At 40.0% G+C, this 7,932-nt stretch overlaps 1 long non-coding RNA gene across 1 annotated transcript; it reads left to right on the forward strand.

The window, feature by feature from the left end:
- The first annotated feature begins 3,166 nt into the window (after nt 1-3,166).
- Nucleotides 3,167-4,455, forward strand: LOC141817981 (uncharacterized). Its single transcript, XR_012600889.1, has 4 exons — nt 3,167-3,526; nt 3,606-3,716; nt 3,829-3,902; nt 4,377-4,455. It is a non-coding gene; the product is annotated as an uncharacterized LOC141817981 (long non-coding RNA).
- The last annotated feature ends 3,477 nt before the right edge of the window (nt 4,456-7,932 follow it).

A 7,932-nucleotide genomic window follows, 5' to 3' on the forward strand; every position in this document is an offset into this window, starting at 1 on the left:
GGTCTTAAATGAGGATGAAGAAACCAACACTTGTCCTTTGTATGCCCTTTCTTCTTGCAATTCGGACATACTTCTTTTGGATGAACTTCGTTAATCTTGAACCCATGAACTTCCATTTTTTTGTTAGAAGTTTCTTCAATTTTCAAGCTTGACTCGGTTCTTTGGATGATTTGCAATACGTCATGATATGTAGGGAGATTTTGCATTCGCAGAATTTCCTATCTCATAGTTGAGAATGAGTCTCCAAGAGTCATAAGAAGACTAAAAACCTTGTCTTCATTTTGTCGCTTTATTATTTCTGTCGGATCGGTGGTTGGTGGTTGTAGGGACCTCAAGCTCGCTCCATAAGTTACCAAATTCTCCAAAGAGTTGTGGAAGAGTCTTGTTCTCTTTTCTCATGTCTGCTATTTGTCTTCTTAGTTCGAAGACTCCTCCGATGTTGTTGGTTTGCCCATATAGTGCTGAGAGATGATCCCATAAAGCTTTAGCATTTGGAGAACAAGCAATCATACTCTTGTGAGCTTCATCTAGAGAAAGAAGAAGATGAACAAATACTTGATTATCTTTCTTCTGCCATTCTTTGAAGGTAGGATTAGATTCGATAGGAGGATCCTGAAGAATATGATCTTCAAGGTAGGATTAGATTCGATAAGAGGAACTTAGGATCCTCTTAATGAATCCGGACCATTGAATATAATTGGAGGAACTAAGAAGAAGAGAAGAGAAGAGTTGAGGAGGGAGCGAGCTTAGTTGCGGAAGACTCTACTACTCTGATACCATGATGAAATTTAGCTTTGGTATTAACTTCAAAGCTTGTTACAAAATGGAGGAGAACCCATGGAAAGCTTGTTGCAAGAAAGAGGAGAAAACATGAAGCCTTTTTTCATTATCTTGAAAGTAACCCAAGGACATATGCACCATATCTTCAAGCTCCACATAATGTTGCAACTCCACTACATTTGCAATTTCTGGATTCAAACCTTGTAAAAATCGTGCCATGGTTGCTTCTCGGTCCTCCTCCACATTGGCTCGAATCATGGCAATCTCCATCTCTTTGTGGTATTCCTCCATAGTCTTGGACCCTTGTATTAGACTTTGTAATCTTTGATACAAATCTCGATAGTAATATAAGGGAATGAACCTCTTTCTCATTATAGATTTCATCTCCTCCCATGTGTCAATAGGTCTTTCTTTGTTTCTTCTCCTGTTTAGAATAATTTGATCCCACCAAATAATAGCATAATCAATAAACTCAACAGCAACAAGTTTTACCTTCTTTTCTTCAGAGTAGTTATGACAATCAAACACTAATTCCACTTTCTTTTCTCACTCTAAATATACATCTGGATCACTTTTGCCTTGAAATGAAGGAATCTTCATCTTGATATTGCCCAAGTTTCTATCAACATATTCATTTGCCCTTCCTCTTCTTCCACCAATTCCAACATGACCAGATCTGCCACTAGAAGCTCTATCATCAATGTCCTCAGAAATGTCATCATCATCATTGTCATCACGGTTATGCTGCCTTGCACTTCGTGTAGGAACTCTACTAATTTGAGTATTTTGTAGTCCAGTAATTAGAGCATCTTGTCTCTCTAGTCTGTCAAGGATTTGACTGAATATGATTTCCATACGTGATGTGGACCAAGGAGGGGATACAAGCTTACAAGACAAAACCAAGGAGGAAGAGGCATTGAAGGGAGTTGGAGGACCCATGACAAGATCCAAGACTAAGAGAATGAAGCAAGCTTTGGAAGGCTTAATAATAGAGCTCAAGGAAAAAGATGATCAATGCACAATGGAGGCAACAACTAAATGGATCACATTCCTTCAACTTGAAAGTAAAATTGGGCCAACATAAAGACAAAACTTGAAGGCCCAAATCTACAAGCATTCAAGGGCTACAAGTGTCTAATTTTCGTAGTTATTTTTGGAGGAATTTTCTAAAGTGACTTTTGATGTCTTTTGGTGGATTTTTAATGCTTTTTGGGGAGTTCCTAAGCTAGTATTAGGGAATTGTGGGAAAGTAAATGTCATGCATGCATGATATTAAAAGCTTAGTGGGAAGTGTGGTAGAGGTTAATGTTTCAACCTCCACTAAGTCTATATATAGGAGAACTCTTGTATGGCTAAGGCATGTTAAGTTGGAATGAAATCATAGTTTTCTCTATTGTGAGAGCTACCTTTGGTTCTTAGGCAAATAACTAATCTTGATCTTATCAAGACAACTTGTGGCGATCAAAACCCCCATGACTTGTCACTCACCTTCTCATCTTTCTTCAGTGTGGCATCAATATTCTTTCCTACATCTGAATATCAAGGCGATCCGTTCCAAGGTGCTTATCATTTGGTATCAGAGCCTTGGCTCCTTGATTTTCAGGTTTGCGTTTTGTTCTTGTTCATTTTTTGTTCTTGTTCATCTTTGTTGATCTCTCATCCTTAGTATTCCATTGGTGTTTTCATTCTCCATCTCTCTTTATCGCTTCTCTATTTGGGTCCTAAACTCAAAAAAAAGAAGGGTGTTACTAGAGTCATTGTGTTTTGACTGAAAAAAAGAGGAAAATTCGAAAAAAAGGAAAATTCAAAAAAAAAGGGGAAAATTTGAAAAAAAAAATCTGGGCAGAATCAAAAACAAAAAAAAGGGATTTGTGAAGTAAAAGGACCCAATATTCCTTTCATTGCTCTTGATCGTTGCTAAATTTCTTGTTCTATCCATTTGTTTCTCTTGTTATACTCATATTTTTTTGTTTGTTTCTGTAAAATACAAGAAATTTTAGGGTTAATCATAAATAACCCTAATTGGATAACAAGGTTTAAGGGGATTAACTCTTAGGTTTAATAAATGTGGTTAAAGGTTAGGTATTTATTGGATTGGATTTCATTTGGGTTTAATAATTAAACTCATTTGCCAACCCAATTTAAACCCATTAGCCTATCAAGCCCATTTAAACCTAGCCCAATTATAACCCAATTAAGTTGATTTGATGAATCAAATTAGTGTAGGGTTATAAGCTAAAGGTTAATGGGTTAATAGATAAAGCTTGAACCCGTTAACCACTAAGCCATCAAACCCGGTTCTTAAAACCTATAACCCGTTTAGAACTCTTCCCCAAAACCACGAAGCCGCGATTTCTTCACCCGAAGTCTTCTTCCGTCTCCCATTCCGCCCGAAGCTGTAATCCCCTTCTCCGAATCGCGAGTTCTTCTTCTCCCAAATCGCGAGCCCTACGTTGAAGCCTTCCTTCTTCCTCTTCCTTATCGCGATTTGCCATCGCTATCCTGCTGTCGTGCGTCTCTTTCCCGAGCAACAAGGAGTAGCGCGGAGGGATAGCGGAAGGGGTTGTCGCCGCCGCCGCCTGAGGATCGTGCTCGCTTGATCGGCCTTGGACGAAGGAAGGTGGAGCTCAGGTGGATCGGGAACAAGGAGAAACCGAAGCTAGGAGATTCTGAATCCTGTTCGTTCTGTTCCGATTTCCCACGATTGGCTGTTTGGATCTGATGGATCGGATCTAGGGCAACATAGGTGAATTCCTCTTCTTGTTCACCTCAGATTGTCTTCTTCTATTGACAGATCTTGTGATTAGTTTGGATTTTGGATTCAGCCGATTCTACTGGGATGCGATTTGATCGGGATTTCTGTGGATTTTGGCAGAGGAGGAACCGAAGCTAGGGATTTGGGCTGATCAGAGTTGGATTAGGGCACAGATCTATGGGTAAGTTTGTTTGGTAATACCGGTTCTTCTTGGTTAGATTTGTGTAGACTGAGTTGATCAGATTTTGGATCTATTGAACTTGTATGGTTCTGTGTATACCTTGGTTTTGCAGAGCACAAGGGAGTTTGGAATTGGGCAGGATTTGGACAGATCTGAGCTAGGGCAAAGGTTCTGATCGGAATTGAGGTAAATTCTTAGTTAGAGCCGGTTGTGAGTTTGCTAGGCTTTATGTAGATCTATGGTAAAAGGAATGATCCTATTCCGTTCTTACTAGTCAGATATTCTTGGATGGAAATTACCAATGCTTCTAATTGGAGGTTCGGTTGTTGAGTTACTGTTGGATGTGCTTGATCAGTCTTGATGATACTGTACGATTTAGTTTTATAGGATTAGATTGATTAGGTTAACTAAGTGGGGTAAATGAATTTGATTAATATTCTATTCATGATATTATTAGGTGTTTGATTAAATATGAAATTAGTTGTATTAAATTGTTAATGCAGCTAATTGATTGTTTGATTAAATCCTAATAATAGAAACCTAATGGTTGGATTAGTCTAACCTGAAATAGGTTAAGTGAATGGAATTAAACTAACCTTGGTTTGATTAGGATTTCTTAGTTATATCATGATATTTAGGATATTATCATTGTATTTGCAGGACCCTGAGTGATACTTGGAGTTTGATATATACGAGGGTTCTGGGGGTTCTAGTTTTTGATCTTCGATACCTCAGGTGGGTAATTTATTGTATTTGATCAATACAGTTCTATTCTATTTACAGTGCATGATTCTTTCACAGTCATTGTAGTTTGATACCTTGATGTTACTCTTTCCTGTTATTCTTATACCTTTTACATTACTCATGTTTATACCATGCTTGTCCTTATGCCTATTGATCTTAGTTTATTATTCCTGATTATTGTTTCTATCTTTGAGTATGACATCTATGATCATTATTGGTTTATATATCCATGATCGTTAGGGCTTATTACTTATGTTCATTGATCAGTATGGATGCTGATTATTATGATTTGAGCATCTCATCATGATGCATGATGAACGATTGTAAATCCCTTGTGGGTTTATCGTGATGTTAGTTGGCCTTTAGTGGCATTATTATATAGGTGGTTATTATACCCTATTTCCATCTTGGTGATGGTGACTGTATGGCAGTGTACGCAGTCGATGACTGTATGGCAGTGTACGCAGTCGATGGTTGTATGACAGTGTACGCAGCCGAGTCGATGATCTGCCTCGACACCGGTAGGGGTGGTACTCGGAGAGTACATGGTTGGTACGTCGGTGATGAGTATTAGAGGATAGATATACAATGAAGAACAAGTATCCATTGCCTCGCATCGATGATTTATAAAATCAGCTGAAGGGTTCATGCGTGTACTCTAAGATTGATCTGCGATCTGGCTATTATCAACTCCGAGTATGAGATGAACAAGTCCATAAGACAGTTTTTCGTACTCGGTACGGACATTATGAGTTCTTGGTGATGACATTCGGTCTCACCAATGCTCCGGTCGTATTTATGGATCTGATGAACCGGATTTTCTTGGAGTATCTGGATCGGTTCATCATTATCTTTATTGATGATATTCTTATATATTCTCGATCAGAGACAAAGCATGAGCAGCATCTCCGCATTGTACTCGAGATATTACGTCGGGAGCAGCTGTACACAAAGTTCAGCAAATGTGCTTTCTGGTTATCATCGGTGGGATTTCTCGGCCACGTAGTATCCAGCAGAGGGATTTCTGTTGATCCTCAGAAGATTGAGGCTATTACTGGTTGGGAGCAGCCGAAGACAGTTCAGGAGGTCCGTAGTTTCTGGGTTTAGCAGGATATTATCAGAGATTTGTTGAGGGTTTCTCACGTCTTGCTACACCGCTGACTCGACTAACCAAAAAGGGAGCGAAGTTCGTCTGGTCAGAGGCCTGCGAGACTAGCTTTCAGGAGCTTAAGCAACGGTTGGTGAGCGCTCCGATTCTGGTGATTCCTTCAGGCGAGGATGGATTCACACTTTATACCGATGCATCATTCCAGGGACTTGGTGCGGTATTGATGCAGCGTGACCGGGTAGTCGCTTATGCTTCTCGTCAGTTGAAAGACCACGAGAAGAACTACCTTGTGCATGATTTGGAGCTTGCCGCTATTATCTTCGCTTTAAAGATTTGGCGACATTACTTATATGGAGTTACATTCGAGATTTTTACCGATCATAAAAGCCTGAAATATCTGTTTACTCAGAATGAACTGAACCTCAGACAGAGACACTGGATGGAGTATCTGAAGGATTACGATTTTACCATTAGCTACCACCCAAGTAAAGCTAATGTAGTCGCAGATGCACTCAGTCAGAAATCACGGAGGATTCTGGCTAGTCAAATGGTAGTCGTTACTGATCTGATCCGGCAGTTTTTCAGATTTGGGACTGATAGAGCATAGTCGGACTCAGCATGGTGTTTTGGTTTCGATGGTTGCATCAGTCACTTATGGTGGAGAAGACTACGTTGGCACAGGCTAGTGACCAGTATCTCTAGTTTATCCGCAGAAGGATGGATTCCGGATAACAGTTAGAATTTTCTTCTAACGTAGATGGAATAATTCAATTTCGAGGTCGACTTTGTGTTCCAGAGCAGCATCTGGTTAAAGATGAATTGCTGCATGAGGCATACCATTTTAGATTTGCGATACATCTGGGTGACACTCAGATATATCAGGATCTGAGATGTTTGAGCATATTACTATAGTAATTATACACTATAGTATGAAGGAAGTAAATTTGGGGACCAAATTTTTGTTAGTGGGGGAGAATGTAAAATACCAGAAATTTTAGGGTTAATCATAAATAACCCTAATTGGATAACAAGGATTAAGGGGATTAACTCTTAGGTTTAATAAATGTGGTTAAAGGTTAGGTATTTATTGGATTGGATTTCATTTGGGTTTAATAATTAAACTCATTTGCCAACCCAATTTAAACCCATTAGCCTATCAAGCCCATTTAAACCTAGCCCAATTATAACCCAATTAAGTTGATTTGATGAATCAAATTAGTGTAGGGTTATAAGCTAAAGGTTAATGGGTTAATAGATAAAGCTTGAACCCGTTAACCACTAAGCCATCAAACTCGGTTCTTAAAACCTGTAACCCGTTTAGAACTCTTCCCCAAAACCATGAAGCCGTGATTTCTTCACCCGAAGTCTTCTTCCGTCTCCCATTCCGCCCGAAGCTGTAATCCCCTTCTCTGAATCGCAAGTTCTTCTTCTCCCAAATCGCGAGCCCTACGTTGAAGCCTTCCTTCTTCCTCTTCCTTATCGCGATTTGCCATCGCTATCCTGCTGTCGTGCGTCTCTTTCCCGAGCAACAAGGAGTAGCGCGGAGGGATAGCGGAAGGGGTTGTCGCTGCCGCCGCCTGAGGATCGTGCTCGCTTGATCGGCCTTGGACAAAGGAAGGTGGAGCTCAGGTGGATCGAGAACAAGGAGAAACTGAAGCTGGAGATTCTGAATCATGTTCGTTCTGTTCCGATTTCCCACGATTGGCTGTTTGGATCTGATGGATCGGATCTAGGGCAACATAGGTGAATTCCTCTTCTTGTTCACCTCAGATTGTCTTCTTCTATTGACAGATCTTGTGATTAGTTTGGATTTTGGATTCAACCGATTCTACTGGGATGCGATTTGATCGGGATTTCTGTGGATTTTGGCAGAGGAGGAACCGAAGCTAGGGATTTGGGCTGATCAGAGTTGGATTAGGGCACAGATCTATGGGTAAGTTTGTTTGGTAATACCGGTTCTTCTTGGTTAGATTTGTGTAGACTGAGTTAATCAGATTTTGTATCTATTGAACTTGTATGGTTCTGTAACCCGTTTTGTATCTATGATCATTATTGGTTTATATATCCATGATCGTTAGGGCTTATTACTTATGTTCATTGATCAGTATGGATGATGATTATTATGATTTGAGCATCTCATCATGATGCATGATGAACGATTGTAAATCCCTTGCGGGTTTATCGTGATGTTAGTTGGCCTTTAGTGGCATTATTATATAGGTGGTTATTATACTCTATTTCCATCTTGGTGATGGTGACTGTATGACAGTGTACGCAGTCGATGACTGTATGGCAGTGTACGCAGTCGATGGTTGTATGGCAGTGTACGCAGCCGAGTCGATGATCTGCCTCGACATCGGTAGG

This window comes from Curcuma longa, unplaced genomic scaffold (assembly GCF_044706935.1).
Source record: "Curcuma longa cultivar G26 ecotype Majalengka, Jawa Barat unplaced genomic scaffold, ITB_CL_G26_1.1 contig_22791, whole genome shotgun sequence".
Classification (NCBI taxonomy): domain Eukaryota; kingdom Viridiplantae; phylum Streptophyta; class Magnoliopsida; order Zingiberales; family Zingiberaceae; genus Curcuma; species Curcuma longa.